This window comes from Ranitomeya imitator, chromosome 1, assembly GCF_032444005.1.
Source record: "Ranitomeya imitator isolate aRanImi1 chromosome 1, aRanImi1.pri, whole genome shotgun sequence".
In the NCBI taxonomy this organism is placed as follows: Eukaryota; Metazoa; Chordata; class Amphibia; order Anura; family Dendrobatidae; genus Ranitomeya; species Ranitomeya imitator.
In genome coordinates this window covers 922526117-922550700 of record NC_091282.1, presented here as the reverse complement: position 1 = coordinate 922550700, position 24584 = coordinate 922526117, and the positions used below count along the sequence as shown (strand labels likewise).

The following is a 24584-nucleotide window of genomic DNA, read 5'->3' as shown; positions in this document are numbered from 1 at the left end:
CACGGAGCAGACGCTCAATGGGACAGATGAGGGGGGGGATGGTGGTATGGAGCTGCAGGACAATGAAGTAGCAAGCTGGGTGACAGTTAGGAAGCGGGGTAGAGGGAAGAGTGCCAGGGAGGCTAGCCCTGATCTGGAACACCCCAATAAGTTTGATAAGTTGGCAGATGAGGGGGGTGCCAGTACAGGGGTAGCACTGCTGCAGCCAGGCATGTCCTCTGAAAGCCGGAGGAGTGACTGCTCCAGTAAGGAGGGAAATAGGAGAGCAGGGCAGGCCAGACAGGTGCTGGTAGTGGGCGACTCAATTATTAGGGGAACAGATAGGGCAATCTGTCACAAAGACAGGGATCGTCGAACGGTGTGCTGCCTACCTGGCGCTCGAGTCCGACACATCGCTGATCGGGTGGACAGATTATCGGGAGGGGCTGGTGAGGACCCAGCGGTCATGGTGCACATTGGCACTAATGACAAAGTTAGAGGTAGGTGGAAGGTCCTTAAAGATGATTTCAGGGAATTAGGTTGCAAGCTGAAAGCAAGGACCTCCAACGTGGTATCTTCCGAAATACTGCCGGTATCACGTGCCACGCCAGAGAGGCAACGGGAGATTAGGGAGGTTAATAAGTGGCTCAAGAATTGGTGTAGGAAAGAGGGGTTTGGGTTCCTGCAGAACTGGACCGACTTCTCAGTTGGCTACAGGCTCTACGCTAGGGACGGGCTGCACCTCAATGGGGAGGGTGCAGCAGTGTTGGGGGAGAGAATGGCTAGAAGGTTGGAGGAGTGTTTAAACTAGGAATTGGGGGGAGGGTATTCATTTTATAGGAGGGGAAGAAAGTGCAGACAGAGACCTGGGCACAAATAAGGAAGTTGGGGGTGGCGGTGGCATGGGGGGTGGGGTCAGAACAGTTAATAATTTAAGAAATAGAAGTACAGAGAGGAACATAAAGTGCATGTATACTAATGCCAGAAGCCTCGCCAACAAAATGGACGAATTAGAACTAATGTTGTTGGAGCATTATTATGACATGGTGGGGATATCTGAAACGTGGCTGGATGAGAGCCATGACTGGGCTGTTAACTTGCAGGGCTATAGCCTGTTCAGAAATGACCATACAGATAAGCGAGGGGGAGGGGTGTGTCTATATGTAAAATCATCCTTAAAACCCATCCTGCGCGATAATATAGGTGAATTTAATGAAAATGTAGAATCCCTGTGGGTGGAGATAAGGGGAGGGGGAAAAAATAATAAATTACTTATATGGGTTTGTTATAAATCTCCAAAAATAATGGAAGCAATGGAGAATATCCTCGTAAAGCAAATAGATGAAGCTGCGACTCAAGGAGAAGTCATTATTATGGGGGACTTCAACTACCCTGAAATAGATTGGGGAACAGAAACCTGCAGTTCCAGCAAAGGTAATCAGTTTTTGACAATTATGAGAGACAATTACCTTTCACAACTGGTTCAGGACCCAACAAGAAGGGGGGCACTGCTAGACCTAATATTAACCAACAGGCCAGACCGCATATCAAATATAAGGGTTGGGGGTCACTTGGGAAATAGCGATCACAAAATAATAAGTTTTCATGTATCCTTTAAAAAGATGTGTAGTAGAGGGGTTACAAGGACACTAAACTTCAGGAGGGCAAATTTCCAACGGATGAGAGAGGATCTTGGTGCAATTAACTGGGACGATATCCTGAGACACAAAAATACACAAAGAAAATGGGAGACGTTTATTAGCATCCTGGATAGGACCTGTGCACAGTATATACCGTATGGGAATAAACATACTAGAAATAGGAGGAAACCAATATGGCTAAATAGAGCTGTAAGGGGCGCAATAAGTGACAAAAAGAAAGCATTTAGAGAATTAAAGGAAGTAGGTAGTGAGGAGGCATTAAATAAATACAGAAAATTAAATAAATTCTGTAAAAAGCAAATCAAGGCAGCAAAGATTGAGACAGAGAGACTCATTGCCAGAGAGAGTAAAAATAATCCTAAAATATTCTTTAACTACATAAATAGTAAGAAACTAAAAAATGATAGTGTTGGCCCCCTTAAAAATAGTCTGGGTGAGATGGTGGATGAGGATGAGGAAAAAGCCAATATGCTAAATGACTTTTTTTCATCAGTATTTACACAAGAAAATCCCATGGCAGACAAAATGTCTAGTGATAAAAATTCCCAATTAAATGTCACCTGCTTAACCCAGCAGGAAGTGCGGCGGCGTCTAAAAATCACTAAAATTGACAAATCTCCGGGCCCGGATGGGATACACCCTCGAGTACTGCAGGAATTAAGTACAGTCATTGATAGACCATTATTTTTAATCTTTAAAGACTCCATAATAACAGGGTCTGTGCCACAGGACTGGCGTATAGCAAATGTGGTGCCAATATTCAAAAAGGGAACAAAAACTGAACTCGGAAATTATAGGCCAGTAAGCTTAACCTCTACTGTGGGTAAAATCCTGGAGGGCATTCTAAGGGACGCTATACTGGAGTATCTGAAGAGGAATAACCTCATGACCCAGTATCAGCACGGGTTTACTAGGGACCGTTCATGTCAGACTAATTTGATCAGTTTCTATGAAGAGGTAAGTTCCGGATTGGACCAAGGGAACCCAGTGGATGTAGTGTATATGGACTTTTCAAAAGCTTTTGATACGGTGCCACACAAAAGGTTGATACATAAAATGAGAATAATGGGGATAGGGGAAAATATGTGCAAGTGGGTTGAGAGCTGGCTCAGGGATAGGAAACAAAGGGTGGTTATTAATGGAGCACACTCGGACTGGGTAGCGGTTAGCAGTGGGGTACCACAGGGGTCAGTATTGGGCCCTCTTCTTTTCAACATATTTATTAACCCTCCGTCAGATACAATATTCGGACTAACGAGTTCACATACAATGTGCCTGTCAGGCGCCTGCTGGAAAAATACCTATAATATCTAATGTTTGCAATTTCAGTGCTCTAAAAGTGATCAGTGACCTTCATAGGGATGTAATAAAAGAGACTACACATAATCAGTTGCAAAAAAAAACATTTACTTAACATAAAACTAATAACTATGAAATACAAACTTTTCAAAACTCCCGCCAAATAGTCCCCAGTTCGACTCTCTCAAAAAAATGTACAAAGAAAATTTTTGAACACAAACTTAATTTTAAGGTACCTTAAGTACTATTAAAAACATATTCAATCAGAAGTAGATGCTGAGGTTTCCCCAGAAAAGTCACACTTGCAGAGCAAATAGCAAGAATTACACACCATTTTTGCATGTGTCAGGCAAATTGCTTTATGACATTTGAGACATTCATAATTTGAAAGCCTTCTGGTTCCGCTTTCCGTTTGGCAGGTGGTGCATCTCCTTCTTTTGTGAGGTGGTGCAGATGGTGACTTTTCACCATCATCTTCTGGGCGGAACCTTTTGAGCTGAACTTGAAGGCGAGAGGGGATACCGATTGTTTTCACGCTTCTCCTGCGTAGCTCTCCAAGTACTAGTTCATGGGCCAATTTTTTCAGATACAATCGTCTACGGAGTGGTTCAAGCTTGTTTTCAAGATAAATTACTTGTGAATTTATACCACCCAAATTCAACATAGCAAAAAATATGACCATTGGCCAGCGTTTGATGTTTCTGCTGATGTTGAAAGTGGAGCACATCTGATCTGCTGTATCCACACCCCCTTTGGTGGCATTGTAAAATGTAATTATCTCCGGGTTTTTTTCTGCCCCAGTCCCAGGATCGATGGCAGCATCATCATGAAGTGTTGATAGAAGAAGTACGATTTTTTTGGCATGTGGTACATAGGAAACTAAAGCCTTTCCATTATGGAATGCAAACATACTGCTGTACTGTTGTCTCTCTTTCACACTTACAAACTGTGGCGGCAATTCCCTTTTGTTTTTTCTTACAGTTCCCACATATGACAGCTTCTAAATTTTCAGATAATCAATCAGATCACAACTTGTAAACCAATTGTCAGCTGTAATATTGTGACCCGATCCAAATAAGGGTTCAGCCAGTCTTTTTACAACATCAATGGGTTTGTTGCTCACACAGTAAGGACCTTCTGGTTGTTTTCCTGCATAAACTTCCAGGTTGTAAGTGTAGATCTTACTGGCATCAACAAGGGCATACATTTTTATTCCATATTTGTTTGGCTTTGATGGAATATATTGACGAAAGGCACATCTACCACGAAAACCAGGGAGCATTTCGTCAATAGTGAGATTCTCTCCAGGGTAATAACTTTGTTTACAGTTTACAACAAATCTTTGAAATATATCACGAATTGGAGCAAGTCGGTCATGTGTTTTGCGTTCGGTTCGGGTAGTTCTGTCGTCAAACCGAAGGCAACGAATTAGAATCTTGAATCTGTTTATGGACATAACAAGGCTACATTTTTCAACTCCATCCCCATCTTTACCCCAAAGTTCCTCCAAACTTTGTCTATTTGCCCTATAAGCTCCTGCAAGGTACAGTAATCCAAAAAAAGCACGCAGTTCTATTTCATCTGTGGGCTTGATGGTTCTGTTGCAGATGTACTTGTCCTTTATAATGTCTATATATTGGTTGGTATATGTGACAATAGAGTCCAGAATGTCATCTGTAAATATACTGTTCCAGCATTCAACTGCAGTTTTTGCATTACGTGCAGTTCCTATTACTGCAGGAAAGTGAGTAATAATGTTTAAAGGTTCCCTACGTTTTTTCTGGAATGGCTTCTTGTTCCATTTAGTATTTTTATCTTTTCCAATATAATATGATCCAACTTCTTCATCCTCACCACTGTCACCATCTTGCTCTGTTTCAGAATCCAGGACACATTCTTCCACCTCATCATGAGAATCAATCTCACTTTCCTCTCCTAAATCCTCATTCAGTGTGAGGTCTCTATCATCTAACAGTATGTTTGTTACTTCCTCAACATCAAATTGTTTGGATAAATTGTACATTTTCCTCTCCATTTCAGCAGATAATCTGAAGCAAGAGAAGGAATATGTTAGGGAACTACTGTATATGCCTGAGCAGCACACTTTCTTTTATAAAATCTCCCTTATTTCTATGAAATATCCTCACATTTTGTGCTATACATTCATAAAACAAGCTAAATAAACTATTGTGATGAATAAAAACATAAAATACCAACCTTACTGAATGTGACGTATTCACATACAATGAGCCTGAGAGATCTGTGCAGCTATATCCTCTCCCCTGAAGCTCTGAAATCCAACTGTGATATCAGGTTTCACAGACCTTCAAGAGACAGGAGACTACCTGGAGGGAGGGGGTTTCCTCACAATCTGGTGAGGAAGGAGAAATGAAAGTAAAAGAGAAGCGCCTGTCAGATCAGTTGTATGTGACGGAGGGTTAATGACCTTGTAGGGGGCATTCAGAGTAGAATTTCAATATTTGCAGATGACACTAAACTCTGCAGGGTAATCAATACAGAGGAGGACAATTTTATATTACAGGATGATTTATGTAAACTAGAAGCTTGGGCTGATAAATGGCAAATTAGCTTTAATGAGGATAAATGTAAGGTCATGCACTTGGGTAGAAGTAATAAGATGTATAATTATGTGCTTAATTCTAAAACTCTGGGCAAAACCGTCAATGAAAAAGACCTGGGTGTATGGGTGGATGACAAACTTAAATTCAGTGGCCAGTGTCAGGCAGCTGCTACAAAGGCAAATAAAATAATGGGATGCATTAAAAGAGGCATAGATGCTCATGAGGAGAATATAATTTTACCTCTATACAAGTCACTAGTTCGACCACACTTAGAATACTGTGCACAGTTCTGGTCTCCGGTGTTTAAGAAAGACATAGCTGAACTGGAGCGGGTGCAGAGAAGAGCGACCAAGGTTATTAGAGGACTTGGGGGTCTGCAATACCAAGATAGGTTATTACACTTGGGGCTATTTAGTTTGGAAAAATGAAGACTAAGGGGTGATCTTATTTTAATGTATAAATATATGAGGGGACAGTACAAAGACCTTTCTGATGATCTTTTTAATCACAGACCTGAAACAGGGACAAGAGGGCATCCTCTGCGGTTGGAGGAAAAAAGGTTTAAGCATAATAACAGACGCGGATTCTTTACTGTAAGAGCAGTGAGACTATGGAACTCTCTGCCGTATGATGTTGTTATGAGTGATTCATTACTTAAATTTAAGAGGGGACTGGATACCTTTCTGGAAAAGTATAATGTTACAGGGTATATACACTAGATTCCTTGATAGGGCGTTGATCCAGGGAACTAGTCTGATTGCCGTATGTGGAGTCGGGAAGGAATTTTTTTCCCCAATGTGGAGCTTACTCTTTGCCACATGGTTTTTTTTTGCCTTCCTCTGGATCAACATGTTAGGGCATGTTAGGTTAGGCTATGGGTTGAACTAGATGGACATATAGTCTTCCTTCAACCTTAATAACTATGTAACTATGTAACAATGTACAGAAAATGGTGGTGGTGGTGATAGGAGGGTTAAAATGAAGTTTTTGGATTTGTCAATTATTCTGTCTATTTTTATTAGCAGGACGTTTTATATGTAAGCCTGCGCTTGCATACAAAACCTAGCTCCAACATGAAAATGGAATGGCTTGGATCCAGAGAATGTCCATCTCAAGAGTCTTTTGGGGTTAAATGTGGGCACAGTGTACAGTTAATTATAGCAGCACTGCTTCAAATAATGCCATGTGTATGATGCTGTTTTGATGTAGTATGAGTCATGTCAGGTAACTCGTGAGTTACAGTTCTTTTTATCTCACTACAGATAAGTTTGCCTAAGAGAACTCACAGGCATGAGAGTCATAATTGAAAAACTATTATTTTGATCAAATCTCATAGGCGCAGTAATAGAGCTGCCAAATTTTCCAAAACTATTGTAGAGTTGTCAGAAAATTTTGCCACTGTTGTGAAAAAAACCCGATTTATCCATTATTTTTTTAGGCTAGTGGAAATTGTGGAGATCACAGTGATTGTAACTATTTCTATTCTATTTCATAGCTCAAAGTGAATGCTTGTAATATGTTTTTATAAGCAACTTGAGTTATGCATACTGCAGATAAAACTTATAATTAGAGATGGGTTGATGATTCAAACTTAAAATTTGCTTGTTCACATGGATTTTTGAGACCATAATAAAGGAGATTAAATTCTCAGGCAATTACCTCCACAAATTTGATGTCCTTTATTATGCTCTGGGGTCTTTAAAGACCCCAAAGCATAAGAAATATCATATGTAATGATGAGCGAATATTCTATGAGATTTCGTTTTCAGCGCCACAGCTGAATTATTTACATCTGTTAACCAGCTTGATTACATGTGGGGATTCCCTAGCAACCACGCAACCCCCACATGTACTTATGCTGGCTAACAGATGTAAATCATTCAGCTGTGGTGCTGAAAACTAAATCTCTGAGCACTAAAAAATACTCAGAGGACACCCGAGTGTGCTCGGGAAATCTCGAGTATCGAGTATATTCGCTCATCACTAGTGTTGAGCATTCCGATACCGCAAGTATCGGGTATCGGCCGATACTTGCGGTATCGGAATTCCGATACCGAGATCCGATATTTTTGTGATATCGGGTATCGGTATCGGAAGTGTAAAATAAAGAATTAAAATAAAAAATATTGTTATATTCACCTCTCCGGCGGCCCCTGGACATCAGCGGGAGGATCCGGCGTCCGGCACGGCTTCTTTCTTCAAAATGCGCGCCTTCAGGACCTGTGGTATGACGTCCCGGCTTCTGATTGGTCGCGTGCCGCCCATGTGACCGCCACGCGACCAATCAGAAGCCGCGACGTCATTCCTCAGCTAAAGTCCTAGAATGAGCGCCTTTTAGGACCTGAGGAATGACGTCGCGGCTTCTGATTGGTCGCGTGGCGGTCACATGGGCGGCACGCGACCAATCAGAAGCCGGGACGTCATTCCACAGGTCCTGAAGGCGCGCATTTTGAAGAAAGAAGCCGTGCCGGACGCCGGATCCTCCCGCTGATGTCCAGGGGCCGCCGGAGAGGTGAATATAACAATATTTTTTATTTTAATTCTTTATTTTACACTTTAATATGGATCCCAGGGCCTGAAGGAGAGTTTCCTCTCCTTCAGACCCTGGGATCCATGAGGATACATTCCGATACTTGATGTCCCATTGACTTGTATTGGTATCGGATATCGGTATCGGCGATATCCGATATTTTTCGGGTATCGGCCGATACTATCCGATACCGATACTTTCAAGTATCGGACGGTATCGCTCAACACTACTCATCACTAGTCATATGTAAAAAATAGAAACAAGGGAAAACCACTCACCTCTCTGGCCCCTCCGCTTCTCATTGTCACCTATTTGATCCTCGGCAAATCTTTGGGCCCTCCATCACTTGCGACAAAGTTCACTGACCTGTCATAATGAGTCAGGACTTCTGGCTGAGATGAGGTTCAAGGGCACGGAAGGTCACAGCATCATGTTGTGCGCCATGACTCACAGAACCATCTCAGGCCTCATCAGACTGTAAGTCGCTGCTCAATGTCTGACTAATAATAATCTTTTTTTTTATATAGCGCTAACATATTCTGCAGCACTTTACAGGTTGCACACATTATCATCACTGTCCCCAATGGGGCTCACAATCTAGAATCCCTATCAGTATGTCTTTGGAATGTGGGAGGAAACCGGAGTGCCCAGAGGAAACCCACACAAACATGGAGAGAACATACCCCAGCGCTGCAAGGCTGCAGTGCTAACCACCGCGCCACCTTGCTGCCCAAGATGTAATGAGGCCTGGACAGGTAAAAGTGAGGAGTGAAGCTGCACAAAATGGGAGTAGAAGTATTTTTATTTCTAAATTAACTGTTTGTTGGACCTTTTTGACTCAGACAAATGGCATCCAGTGGCTGCCATCTTGCTGAATCCGCATGGTTGCGAACTGCAAAAAAAATCGGCATTTTAGCATATGCAGATTTTTTCAAAATTCAAGTAGAATTCAATTCCCTTTAATTGGTACACTCATTTACGTAAAATCTATATGCTTACATACTTAAAATCTTTATTATTCTTTATGATTTTCTAATGTCCTTAAAAAATGTTGACTAGGTTTTTAGGCAGACATTCTTTTATTTGTGTGAACACTCTACTCCGTAGAGTCACTAGAGTTTGAAACTTAAGATGTGTTATGTCATTGTTATCCCTTTCTAGATATCCTCTTCTCCTCTGCTGTATGTCTAAATTTCTAAACACTTAAAATAATAAACTAAGAAAAAAAGCTCCCAAAATTACAAATGTAATATTTTGCTTTCTATCTGTGGTAAAAATAATGAACCTGAAGAATTGAATATACTTCATACTATTCTTGACAGAGTTTACTATAAATGCTTTTGCTGATTGATTATGCAAAATATTTTATATTATTTCTATGTATGCCTTCATATTTTACCAGTAATACTGCTGAAAATAACAAAAAGTAATCTCTTTTTCCCTATAAAACACCACACAGGTGAATTCATAAGCTGGTGGGAGTTCATTAGCTGTTTCAGATGTTTTAAGTAACTAAGTGAGATTTAAACAGATAACAGGAAACTGATATTGCTTCTCAAAATGAAAGGATTTATATTGAAAAAAATGTGTTTAAACCTTGTAGGTCAAAATGCATGTGAAAGGCAAGTTGGAATTTTGATAATCATATGTCTTATAGCCACCAACACTATGGACACGGTTGAAGCTGATGTAGCTAGAAAGATTAGAAAAAGCAGTAAAGTACTTCTTAATCCTGATGGGGAACTTTAATCTGCTAGATGTACTGGAAGGGTGAAAAAGGCAAAGGGAGATATTTCTTTACACTTGTTAATAACATTTTCCTTCTCAGATTTAGAGGAAGCAAGTATAGACCGGAGAATAGGATATGCTGCTGCACCAAACAGCCAACATTTCGAGAAATGCTATTAACCCTAGGAAAAACATTTTGTGCAAATAATGAAAAAAAGGAGGGGGGGATAATCAACCACATTGGACAATAAGGTTAAGAAAATGTATTATTTAATAAACTGTTAAGATTCCTAAAAAATAAAGTAGTCACCCAAAATATGAATAGTTTGAAATTGTCTAATTTTGAAAGGGAATTTGATTATATAATGTTGTAAGGAGATGTACATGTTGCCCTGTTCACCCTTGAAGACATCAGTGCTGTGTATAATGTAAAGTGTAGTGTGTAAAATGTAATGCCTTATTGTGATGGAGATATGTAATACTAGATTGTGGCCCGATTCTAACGCATCGGGTATTCTAGAATATGCATGTACCCATAGTATATGGACAATGATGATTTCAGAATTCGCGGCAGACTGTGCCCGTCGCTGATTGGTCGAGGCAACCTTTATGATGTCATCGTCGCCATGGCAACCATTACGACATCTACGTCGATACTGTGCCCGTCGCTGATTGGTCGAGGCGAATTCGCGGCAGACTGTGCCCGTCGCTGATTGGTCGAGGCAACCTTTATGACATCATCGTCGCCATGCTGTGCCCTGTCGCATCGGGTATTCTAGAATATGCATGTCCCCGTAGTATATGGGCAATGATGATTCCAGAATTCGCGGCAGACTGTGCCCGTCGCTGATTGGTCGAGGCAACCTTTATGACATCATCGTTGCCATGGCAACTATTATGACATCTACGTCGATACGCTGATTGGTCGAGGTGAATTCGCGGCAGACTGTGCCCATAGCTGATTGGTCGAGGCAACCTTTATGACATCATCGTCGCCATGCTGTGCCCGTCGCTGATTGGTCGAGGCCTGGCGGCCTCAACCAATCAGAGACACGGGATTTCCAGGACAGACAGACAGACGGAAAAACCCTTAGACAATTATATATATAGATGAATTGTAAAGTGGTGTACTGTAATGTTTTGCACCCTGCTGTTAGGAAGCTGAGTTCTGACCAACAACAGACAGTGAGTCAGGTAAGATAGAGTTAAGTGATGGGACTAGCCCAGAGAGTGCAGGGCTATGTATCAGAATCAGAAAGGACTTCCTGGTAGTGAGTCAGATAGGGTCTAACTTGTAGCTAGAGCAGACCATTGATCTAAACACTCAGCAGGATCTACTGGAGCAGATAGTAAGACCTGTAAGAGAAGAGATAGTACAGAAGAGAAGTGAGCAGCAATCTGTAATCGAGACAGAGAGAGAGTGAAAGTATATTGGGGTCTGGACCAGGAAGAATAGCAGGATGGTACAGAGCATTCGGTCTGGGAGGTAACGAAAGGCAAAAGTAAAGGGAAGCAACAGGAAGAAAATACATATAGCACTGTAGACTAATGTCTATAGTAAAGAAAGCCAAGTGATTGCCATATTGGAACACATCCTTTCCTATGGAGAAATTAAAGGACACGTTGCTACAAGTTGGAATCTATGACTCTTGTGGACTAGACTTTGGAAGTGCAATTGAGGAGTTGTATCAACAAATCCCACACTGTGGTGTCCATATTAGTCAGCTGGGTATTGAGAGTAGCTGTGAGGGGCCTTAGCGTTACACATCAACCCGTGCCGTCCCCACAGAGTGAAACTGATGCTCCCAAGAAAGCATGCTGGGCTATGCAAAAAGTAGAGGGAGTAACCGAAGAAAATAGAGTGCTTCCAGGAAAGAAGGAAAATGTGTGTGATGATGTCGCTTAATGTTAAAGAAACATCCTTGAAGATAAATGTCTACTATCTGCTGTATATAGTTTATACCAAGTTATTCTTCTGGAAAAAAAAGTTTATTTTCAAATTGTGGTCTCACTCATTGAACTGTAAAACATATGGTCCTGGCAAACCAGCAACATCCGTTACATGTGGCCTGCAAAAGCACACTGACCTCCCAAGCACAAGTCTACACACACAGCCAAGACCCCACCTTCATGTAGTGTGCCGGAGCGCAATAGATGAGTACCTCGCCTACTGCTAATGTCTTGCGCCAAGTTATGCTATCACACTATATCTATTAAAATTGTTGCATTTTATACTGTATTAGAGATTGTTTGATGCTTTTAGTTTAGTTTTACAACGCAAATGCAATCTTTATTTTTAGCTTTTTTTTAAAGTGTAATTTCACAAGTTTAGTTAGAAAGCATGATCTCATTTATGTCTGAGGATCACATACGTATTCTACAAGTCATTTTCATGGATAGAACACAAACTTTAAAGTCTATGCTGATATTCACATGTAGCAAAAAAAAGGATCCATGGTCACCACGATGTAGTTCAACTGCAGTCTGGAGCATGGATAGCCTCTCTACCAAAACACAATGAAGCAAAAAAAAAAAAAAGAGATAAATCCAGCTTCATAAACGTTCTACCTTCTTTATTAATACTTAGTTATAAATCGGATGATAAAGATTGAAAAAAAATCTTTTTAACCTTTGTCATCTGATTTATACTTACCTAGAAATAAAGATAATTGCACTTTTGTGAAGCTGGATTTATTACTCTTGTTTTGATATTCACACGTCAATGTTTTCTTGCGGACTGAGTGTCCTCAGAAAATCACATGTTAATTTTTGATTGCAATGAAACATCAAAATTACCCACACAAATCAATGAGTCTGTGAAAATGATTGACAGCACAGGAATAGAAGTTTTGTAATTTATTCATATTTCTTTCATATGTGACAATTATTAATGAGGGTAAAAAAAGACACAATGACAAAACACTGATGAAAATAGGATCCAAAACAATGAAAACACTAGAACTGTTTTTTGTGTATGTGTAAAATATGTCTGATTGAATTTTCCAGTTAGTGCACTGACCTAATTTATGTTGGACAAAATGTTGAAACTAGAAATGAATGTGTTGCTAGTTGGCACAAAATATATAAAATAGCAATGAATCTACAATGCATATACAGCAATTGTTTACAGAATTTGTAAAGTCTACACCCCAACCACCCATTAGGGCCTTGAAATATCCAGAAACATGCATTTTCAATACTGCAAAAATATCACTTTTTTGAGTCCTGTTTAATTGGACTGTTTCATAAGGCCTAAATCAGATGTTTGAGAATCGCATAAATGTTCTCTCTGTACTTTCACAGAAAGAATACAAACTATTTCTACTTTATAGTGCTGCTCACTGAGTCCACAAAAATAATTTATGTGACATGTCAGTTTTTCAACTGAGTCAGGCCGGCATCACACTTTGCGTAGGGAAATATGTTCGGTATTTTACAGGCGTAATACGCAGAAATGATCCCAAAACAGTGATCCATATGTCATCCATAGGCAGGGAGGCTGCGTATTTTGTGCATGTCAACCTCCGTATGTAATCCATATGGCATCCGTACGGCGAGATTTTCTCGCCAGCTTGCAAAATAGACATAGAATAGATCCATGGGCTCAAATATCCGTGAAAACATATATAGAGAATATATATATGTCAGTGAGACACATATATATATATATTTATATTTCATACAGCGCAAGACAGCAGAAAAGCCGTTAATTCAATTGCCGGCTTTTGCTATCTCCTTCCCAAACTGGACAGGATATGAGACATGGTTTGCATACAATAAACCATTTAATATACTTTTTTTGCATATTCCTCACTACTAATGTTAGTAGAGTCTGTGTGCAAAGTGTGGGCGCTCTAGCGTTAAAATAAAGGATTTATTCACTAAAAAAACTGGCGTGTGATCCCGTGCTATTTTCTCCGCCAGAGTGGGAAAGCCAGTGACTGAGGGCAGATATTAATAGCCAAGAGAGGGACCATGGTTATTGGCCACCCCTGACATAAAACATCTGCCCTCAGCCACCCCAGAAACGGCACATCGCTAAGATGCGCCTATTCTGGCACTTAGCCTCTCTCTTCCCACTCCCCTGTAGCAGTGGGATATGGGGTAATAAAGGGTTAATGCCACCTTGCTATTGTAAGGTGACATTAAGCCTGGTTAATAATGGAGAGATGTCAATAAGACACCTATCCATTATTAATCCAATAATATTAAAGGGTTAATAATACACACACATTATGAATAAAGTATTTTATTGAAATAAAGACACAGGATATTGTAATAGTTTATTAAACTCTTAATCCAAATGACGACCCTTGTTCTGTAAAAGAAAAAAAAAGCAACAATATCCCATACCTTTCCAGCGCTCAGTCATGTCCCACGCTGTAAATCCATCTGAAGGGATTAAAAATTGTAATTAATTTTAATGCAGCTGTGCTCCTGACTGTAAAATCTGGGGAATAAATTGAAAGCAGGGGAATGTAGCATCGTAGACTTGCGGTGCTGTGCCCCCTGCTGGCGTAAACTCATATGAACTCTAGTGTAAGAAAATATTCAGAAAAATTCCCACGCTAGAGTTCATATGAGTTTATACCAGCAGGGGACCCTCAGTCACTGGCTTTACCACTCGGGAGCACCCGCCAGTTTTTTTCGTGAATTAACCCTTTATTTTAACAGAGCCCCCAAATTTTGCACACAGACTCTACTAACATTAGTAGTGAGGAATATGCAAAAAAGAAGGGATATGAAATGGCTTACTGTATGTAATTCATGTCTCATATCCTATCGGGTTTGATAAGGAGATAGCAAAAGCCGGTAACTGAATTACCGGCTTTTATGCTATCTAGCGCTGTATTAAATATAAATATATATATGTGTCACACTGATGGTCCGTGTGTTGTCCGTATTTTTCTCGCCCCCATAGACTTTCATTGGCGGATTTTTTGTGCAATACGCTGACAAACGCAGCATGCTGCGATTTTCTCAGCCCGTAAAATACAGCTGAGAAATATACGACAGATAGGAGCTGCCCCATAGAGAATCATTGGTCCATGTGCAATGCGTAGTTTTTGCGCCTCTCATACGTCCGTTAAACTCTCTAGTGTGACGCCGGCCTTACAGTTAAAAATTACTCATACACATCTATTGGTCTGTGAAAAGCACAGACAGCGAACTGATTGTGTCATTGTGCTATCCATGTGATGTCCGTGAGTAACATTGTAATGGAGAAGAGAAGCTTTGCATTTTTTTTTTTATCAGTGAAAATCACTAATGTAACCCTGTTGGTAAATACTGACACACTGACCAAACATTGATGAACCTTGGATCAGAAGCACTGATGAAGAATGTTCAGTATTGCTAAGCATGAGAAAAATTATGCATGTCTGAATGAGGCTTAAGAATGGGAGTGTTGACAAGTATGGGTAAATAAAAGAAAACACATACAGTGAAACCTCAAGTTCAACACCTTACTGGTGAATTCAGTTTTGATCGTCTTCATAAAGTCCCATTTTTTAAATATGATGAAAATTTTGAAAAATTTGCAGTTTTCACAGTTTTGTTATGTCATGTGAAAAGATAGTCATAAGTAATAGATAACAAATCCCTTACGTCTACTTTACGTTGACATAATTTTTCAAACTTTTTTTTATTACTTTAAGGTGTGGTAAGAATTAAAAATTTGCCACCAATTTTCATTTTTTGCAGCAAAGTTTTAAAAAATTGTTTTTACGGATCTAATCAGTTTGGAATTGATGATTTTGAGGGGCTTAAATATTAAGTGATGGAATTTTTAAAACTGCACACCTCAAAGTATTGCTGAATCTCCGAAGTACCAGAACAGCAGAAAAACATCAATGTGTCCTTATAAAAACAATAGATGCTGCGCTGGAGGAAGCTAAGAACCAATAACACCTATGCACTCTATCTGGTGAAAAAAGAGATCCGCCAGAGTCCCAACCGCATAGCTAATAGCAAAAAAAAAAAAAAAAAAACCCCAGGAACAGTACCCCACGAACTGGTGGGCGGACCCTCCGCCACCCCACACTAATGGAAAGAAACGTTCGGACACTGGTGCCCCTCCGCTTACCTAATTGTAGGTGAATGCCGTTGCGTGTGGACCTGTGCTGCGGAAGTCCTCACCCGCCCGGTCAGTACCCCTGGGGCTATAGCACAGCGTGGATCGGGTGGCGGGGTGCGGTATAGGGAAGCCCCAGCCGGTAGCGTTCCCTAGTTACCGTGTGTATCAAAAAGATGGCCGATAGGCCCCTCCTACCTAGTGACGTCACCTGGAGTACGGAGCGCAAGATCGCTCAAAAAGGGGGAAGGGAAACAACCAACGCGTTTCGAAGAGTGGACCTCTTCAGAAGAAGAAGAGGTCCACTCTTCGAAACGCGTTGTTTTTTTTTTTTTTTTGCTATTAGCTATGCGGTTGGGACTCTGGTGGATCTCTTTTTTCACCAGATAGAGTGCATAGGTGTTATTGGTTCTTAGCTTCCTCCAGCACGGCATCTATTGTTTTTATAGTTATATAGTGTTACAGGGGCGCACCACCCTGATCGATTCCTGCGGCTGAGGATCTACAGCTTTGTGGGTGAGCGCCAGTGTTATTGTTTTGTATCAATGTGTCCTTATTTTGGAAACACCTTTAGCAGATTTATGTAGGGCTGTAATAAGCATTTTTACTCCGCAAGTATTTAACCAATTTCTTTACCATTGGGCTGTGTGAAAATACCGTAAATAAAATTATATTTGTTACAATAATAAGAAGATTTAGAACAAAATGGTTCATTTTTACCATGACTAATGAAAACAAAAAAAATCACATAAATTAGTATCCTATTTCTGTGACGTATAACAATATACTACATATGGTAATAAACTACTGTTTGGACATATGACAGAGCTCATAAATGAAAGAGCACCATTTTGGTTTTTGGGCAGCAAATTTTCCTGACGTAGTTTGTGATCACAAACAGCATAAATCCCCCAAAATTGATCCCATTTTGCAAATTATACTCAGAGTATTTATCTAGAGGTATCGTTTCTATTTTTACACCACAAGAAATTTGCTGAAATTAGCGCACAGTGAATGATACAAGGTGAAAATTGAAAAAATGCAATTTTAGCACCTAAACCATAGTGCAGAGTTCATGGTTCTGGAAACAAACTGTGAAGAAACGTGAAGGATTCACACCTTGCCATCCCCTGGATGTCAATATTATGCCATTTAATTCTGGATAGGATATTCAAGATGCCGGCAATTCCACGCTCCTCCGAAATCAGGCAAGGGAATCACAGAGTTCAGAAGAGTTGCATACTTTATTCAGGGCTATAAAACTACATGTTTCATGAACATCCTGTCCACTTCCTCAGGTATATAGCCAATACTAATCACATGGTATTACATATATAGGGTGGGCTGGACATAGAAAAAATGGGCGTCAAACACACCTGGCACCCTAAACGGTGCAGTTATATTTAAAAAACAAATTTGTTGCATATCTGTACAACAGTGATTAAAAATGCAATTTGTTGGCAAAAAATTATATATGACATTAAAATGTAAGATTTTTCTGCAAATAAATTTGAAAAGGAAGTAAATAAAAAGTCTGCTAAGATTAAAAACATTTTTTCGTAATATTTTCTTCACTTAATTGCAGACCACGATTAAAACCTACTATCCTTGGAAACATCGTGGAAGTGAAAAGACCTCGGGGCACAGACCTCTGAGCTATTCTGTTGATTGACCCTTGAAGCTTAAAAAAATTTGAATACCTAAAAATCCATCATTATTTGTAGTATAAAAATCAATCAAAATGTATATTAAATAAAATCAATTTATTAAAAATGTATGCAAAAAATAAAATAAAAATTGTGGTTTTATTTATTATAAAAAAGAAAATGTGAATAAATTATTGAATAAATTTATTACAGGTAGGGTTGAGCGACTTTTACTTTTTTAGGATCCAGTCGGGTTTTGCGAAACCCGACTATCTCAAAAGTCGAGTCGAGTGAAATCGGCCAATTATCGCGAAAAGTCGGGGATCGATCGAAGCACGAAACCCAATGCAAGTCAATGGGGAAGCATAGTCGGCAGTGAGTGGAGGCCAGGAAAACACCTACAGTGCCCATTTAAATGGCAAAAACATCCATTCTTGGTACTGAAGCTTGTCAATCTTAATTTACTTTCTAATAATAGTTAGGCATTGGACATTGGGGGTCATTTGGCTAAAGTTGAGGGGGGTATGGCAGGTTCAAGTATTTAGTGGGCCCAGGAAACGTGGACCACGTCACGGCAGTGGAGCAGGGAGAGGTAAGTATTTCAGCTTTGCAAGTGCTGTGATCCTGAGCAAGCAGGGGGGGCCCACTCGTTCGCATTGGCACTGGCACAGGGCCCCTCAAAGTACGGCGGTGTGTTTGCATGGCGGGGGTGCCTCCCACCGGCAGCGACACTTTTGCGTACTATGAGGGGCCCTGTGCCAGTGACGTCGCCAACGAGTATTCCCTCACTTGATGAAGGAACCTGCACTTTCATTTGCACCTTCCTCTTTGTCCCTGTGTAAGGTGGTATAGTATGCAGGAAGGGGAACCTGGCTTTCAGCAGGGTCAGATTCTGGCTGTGTAGCGTGCAAGGGGAATGTAGCAGTCTGGGTCAATGTACCAGCAGAGTCATCTAGCACTGGCTGGGCAATGGGCAGGATGAGGAGGAAACACAGATATAGGCCCAAATAATAAAGTGGGTTAGATGCATTTCAAAATTGGTAACAGGACTAACTAGGCGGCATTGCTTTGTTCAGTGGAGGACAACTGTAATGAGAGGCTGACACAGTGAGTAGGCCCAAATCAGTAAGTAGTCTAAATGCAGTTCAAAATTGGTAACAGTAGTAAACAGGCGGCACTGCTTTGTTCAGTGGAGAACAGCAAGAAGCAGCAGACACCGTTATTAGGCCCCAACCAAACTAGTAGGCCAAATGCAGTGTTATATTAAGTTTTTACTACTTAATGAGAGCCTGAAGATTGAAGCTCAGGACAGTAAACCTGGAGAACACCTTGGAGCGGCAGACACCGTTAGTAGGCCCCAACCAAACTAGTAGGCCAAATGCAGTTATATTAAAAACTACTTAATGAGAGCCTGAAGATTGAAGCTCAGGACAGGAAACTAGGAGAAAACCTTGGAGCGGCAGACACCGTTAGTAGGCCCCAACCAAACTAGTAGGCCAAATGCAGTGTTATATTTAAAACTACTTAATGAGAGCCTGAAGATTGAAGCTCAGGACAGGAAACCAGGAGAAAACCTTGGAGCGGCAGACACCCTTAGTAGGCCCCAACCAAACTAGTAGGCCAAATGCAGTGTTATATTAAAAACTACTTAATGAGAGCCTGAAGATTGAAGCTCAGGACAGGAAACCAGGAGAAAACCTTGGAGCGGCAGACACCGTTAGTGTGCCCCAACCAAACTAGTAGGCCAAATGCAGTGTTATATTAAAAACTACTTAATGAGAGCCTGAAGATTGAAGCTCAGGACAGTAAACCAGGAGAAAACCTTGGAGCGGCAGACACCGTTAGTAGGCCCCAACCAAAGTAGTAGGCCAAATGCAGTGTTATATTAAAAACTACTTAAAGAGAGCCTGAAGATTGAAGCTCAGGACAGTAAACCTGGAGAACACCTTGGAGCGTCAGACACCGTTTGTAGAACCCAAACAAACTTGTAGCCCCAATGCAGTTTTCAAATTCCGATAGGCTGAAAACCTGACAATTGCAGCTCAGCTTTTTTAAGAGGAGGACAGCTGTATTGAGTGGCGCAGACACTGGTAGTAGGCCATACACCACAAAGTTGGCTCAATGCAGTTTAAAAAAGGTTACAGGGGTACACGGGCAGCATTGGTGTTGTCAGCGGAGGACAATTGGCAGGAGGGACCACAGACAGACTTACTAGGCCTAAAATAAAAAAGTAGGCTTGATGCAGATCTAAATAGGTTCCAGGGGTACACAGGCAGCATTGGCGTGGTCAGTGGAGGACAATTAGCAGGAGGGACCGCAGACAGACTTACTAGGCCTAAAATAAAAAAGTAGGCTCGATGCCGATCTAAATAGGTTCCAGGGGTGACACAGGCAGCATTGGTGTGGTCAGTGGAGGACAATTGGCAGGAGGGACCGCAGACAGACTTACTAGGCCTAAAATAAAAAAGTTGGCTCGATGCAGAACTAAATAGGTTCCAGGGGTACACAAGCAGCATTGGCGTGGTCAGTGGAGGACAATTGGAAGGAGGGACCGCAGACTGACTTACTAGGCCTAAATTAAAAAAGTAGGCTCGATGCAGATCTAAATAGGTTCCAGGGGTACACAGGCAGCATTGGCGTGGTCAGTGGAAGACAATTGGCAGGAAGGACCGCAGACAGACTTACTAGGCCTAAAATAAAAAAGTTGGCTCGATGCAGATCTAAATAGGTTCCAGGGGTACACAGGCAGCATTGGCGTGGTCAGTGGAGGACAATTGGCAGGAGGGACCGCAGACAGACTTACTAGGCCTAAAATAAAAAAGTAGGCTCGATGCAGATCTAAATAGGTTCCAGGGGTACACAGGCAGCATTGGCGTGGTCAGTGGAGGACAATTGGCAGGAGGGACCGCAGACAGACTTACTAGGCCTAAAATAAAAAAGTAGGCTCCATGCAGATCTAAATAGGTTCCAGGGGTACGCAGGCAGCATTGGCGTGGTCAGTGGAGGACAATTGGCAGGAGGGACCGCAAACAGACTTACTAGGCCTAAAATAAAAAAGTTTGCTCAACGCAGATCTAAATAGGTTCCAGGGGTACACAGGCAGCATTGGCGTGGTCAGTGGAGGACAATTGGCAGGAAGGACCGCAGACAGACTTACTAGGCCTAAAATAAAAAAGTAGGCTCGATGCAGATCTAAATAGGTTCCAGGGGTACACAGGCAGCATTGGTGTGGTCAGTGGAGGACAATTGGAAGGAGGGACTGCAGACAGACTTACTAGGCCTAAAATAAAAAAGTAGGGTCGATGCAGATCTAAATAGGTTCCAGGGGTACACAGGCAGCATTGGCGTGGTCAGTGGAGGAAAATTGGCAGGAGGGACCGCAGACAGACTTACTAGGCCTAAAATAAAAAAGTTGGCTTGATGCAGATCTAAATAAGTTCCAGGGGTATACAGGCAGCATTGCACGTGGTCAGTGGAGGACAATTGGCAGGAGGGACCGCAGACAGACATATTAGGCCTAAAATAAAGAAGTAGGCTCAATTCAGATCTAAATAGGTTCCAGGGGTACACAGGCAGCATTGGCGTAGTCAGTGGAGGACAATTGACAGGAGAGACCGCAGACAGACTTACTAGGCCTAAAATAAAAAAGTAGGCTTGATGCAGTTGTAAATAGGTTCCAGGGATACACAGGCAGCATTGCTGTGGTCAGAGGAGAACAATTGGAAGGAGTGTATGACACAGGTAGTAGTCCAAAATAATAAATAGATGTTAAAGTCTGGCAAAAAAACAAATTAACAATTAAACAGGTGGCATACCTAGGTACAGGGGTGGGCTCCTCTGCTGACTTGCAGACAGTGGTTTTTGGCACAAAGTATTAACTGGTGTAAATGTAGGACAGGGCCCCTGAATATTTTTGCTAGCATCATATATGTCAAGAAATTGGTATTGGCAGTGCCATTGAAGGATTTAACTGCATAAACTAAACAGTGGTGGAGCAGTGAGAGATAATTTTGCAAGTGGTAGAGCACTGTTTGAGCTTGGGGGGACATTCTCTCGTGGCCGGCGGTACTGGCCCTGGGCCCCTCATGTTACAATGGTGTGTTTGACATTGGGTGTGCACCACCACCGCTAGAGACACTTCATTGTACTATGAGGAACCCTGTGCCAGTGCCGTCGCCCAAAAGTGGGCACACCCACCTCTTCAGACAAACGGCACTCTCACGGGTGCTTGCGCCAAGTGGTGACCACGGCCCCGTGGGGGGAGTCAACCCATTTAGGGAGGTGTAAAAATGTCGTATGCTGGACATACAGCAGCTGCAAATGGAGAAATTGGAACACTCAGTAAGACCAGTCCAAAAGCAAGACATTTTTACAGGAAAGCTAGGTGTCAGCCGGGAAAGGTGGGGCAAAATAATTAGAAATCCATGATTGGTTCATTTTAATGAAGGTTAGATCATCAACATTTTGGGTAGCCAGACGACTCCTTTTTTTGGTCAGTATTGAACCAGCAGCACTGAATACTCTTTCTGATAGCACACTAGCTGCTGGGCAAACAAGCTCCTGCAATGCCAATTCAAGCCAGGTGTCTATTTTGGATGCCCAGTAATCAAATGGGAATGACGGGTGAGGGAGAACATCGATAAGGGAGGAAAAATAGTTAGTAACCATACTGGACAAATGTTGTCTCCTGTCACTTTGAATTGATGCTGCAGTACCAGTCCTGTCTGCGGTCATTGTGAAATCACTCCACAACCTGGTCAGAAAACCCCTCTGTCCAACACCACTTTTGATTTGTGCACCTCTAACACCTCTGTCATGTTGCTCCCTGCAGCTCGTGTGAGAACCATCAGCACCTCTGTGTGATAGGAAATGCCTAAACCAAACGGTCTACAAGAGTTGCTTGTTTGGTTGCCAATATTTGCTCATGGCTCTCATGTGGCATGATATTTTGCAATTTCCCTTTGTAGAGTGGATCCAGGAGGCAGGCCAACCAGTAATCGTCATTGGTCATCATTTTTATAATGCGTGGGTCCCTTTTTAGGATGCGAAAGGCATAATCCGCCATGTGGGTCAATGTTCCAGGTGTCAATTCACTGCTTGTGCAGGGTTGAGGAGCTCTTTCTGGCAAATCAACGTCACTTGTCTCCCTCAAAAACCCTGAACCTGACCTTGCAACGCCAACAGTTTCTATTGCCCCCTGAGAAGCTTCCTCATCCCAAAAATATTCATCCCCATCATCCTCCTCGTCCTCCTCCTCTTCGCCCGCCACCTCGTCCAGTAGACTTCCCTGACCAGACAATGGCTGACTGTCATCAAGGCTATCCTCTTCCTCGACTGCAGACGCCTGCTCCTTTATGTCCGTCAAACTTTGCATCAGCAGACGCATTAGGGGGATGCTCATGCTTATGATGGCGTCGTCTGCACTAACCAGGCATGTGCATTCCTCAAAACACTGAAGGACTTGACACAGGTCTTGTAGCTTCGACCACTGCACACCTGACAACTCCATGTCTGCCATCCAACTGCCTGCCCGTGTATGTGTATCCTCGCACAAATACATAACAGCATGCCTCTGTTCGCACAGCCTCTGAAGCATGTGCAGTGTGGAGTTCCACCTTGTTGCAACGTCGATGATTAGGCAGTGCTGGGGAAGCTTCAAAGATCGCTGATGGTTCTGCATACGGCTGGAGTGTATGGGCGAATGGCGGATGTGCGAGCAAAGTCTGTGCACCTTCAGGAGCAGGTCGGGTAACCCCGGATAACTTTTCAGGAAGCACTGCACCGCCAGGTTCAAGGTGTGAGCCAGGCAAGGAATGTGTTTCAGTTGTGAAAGAGCTATGGCAGCCATAAAATTCCTTCCGTTATCCCTGACTACCTTGCCTGCCTCAAGATGTACACTGCCCAACCATGACTGAGTTTCTGTGGTGCACCTTTGTACTGACAGATTGCCTGAGTGCATGGACAATGTGGTCTTTTACAAGCTGGTGGAGGGCTGGGATGGCTTTTCTTGCAAAGAAGTGTTGACTGGGTATGTCGTAGCGTGGTACTGCGTAGTCCATCAGGGCTTTGAAAGCTTCGCTTTCAACTAACCGGTAGAGCATCATCTCTAACGAGATTAGTCTAGCAATGTGGGCGTTCAAACCCTGTGTAAGTGGATGAGAGGATGAGTACTTCCTTTTCCTAATGAGAGTCTCTTGGAGGGTGAGCTGGACTGGAGAGCTGCATATGGTGGAACTAGCGGGGTGATGGTGGACATGGCAGACTGAGAGAGGGTTGGTGATGGCATTCTTGCTTTTGGCCTACATACAGTGTTTCTTACCAAGAACCTGGTGATTCCCTGACTGCTTAGGCCTTGCGACGATACCTCCACATTTGCTGCAGGTGGTGTGGTAAACGGTGTGCTTACAGTGAGGGAAGGAATGGAGCGTTGCTGACTAGCTTCATTGTGAGTGGGTGCAACAACGTTACAGGATGTTTGGTAGTTAGTCCAGGCTTGCAAGTGCATGGTGGTTAAATGTCTACGCATGCAAGTTGTATTTAGATTTTTCACATTCTGACCTCTGCTGAAGGTCTTTGAGCATTACTAACAGATGACTTTGCACTGATCATTCGGATCTTGGTTAAAAAATTGCCAGACTGCACTATTCCTACTATCAAATACCTTTTCAGGCATGGCACACTGAGCTACTTTAACTGGATGGCCATGCTGTCCTACAACTGTTTTTGGTTTTGACACACGTTTTTGGCCAGATACGGGCCTGCCAGATGAAAGCTGTTGCGATGTTGATGCCTGCTGCGGCTCCTCCTCCACTTCAGAGCTACTGCCGGCAGCACCCTGTTCCCCCAATGGCTGCCAATCGGGGTCAACAACTGGGTCACCTATCACCTCCTCTTCTATGTCCTGTGCACCTTCCTCTGTGTCACCATGTAAGCCGGTGCTATAGCGTTCGGGACGGGGCACCATAGTCTCATCAGGGTCAGATTTTGGCTCAATACACTGCAAGGGCAATGTTGTGATCTGAGTCAATGGAACAGCATAATAATCTAGCTGTGGCTGTGCATCGGTGCACTCCATGTCTGATTCAT

General features: G+C 42.2%; 1 protein-coding gene across 2 annotated transcripts in view; it reads right to left on the bottom strand.

Moving 5' to 3' along the window:
* Positions 1-24584, bottom strand: part of CCSER1 (coiled-coil serine rich protein 1) — a 1553855-nt gene that overhangs the window by 499331 nt on the left and 1029940 nt on the right. The window lies entirely within an intron of this gene.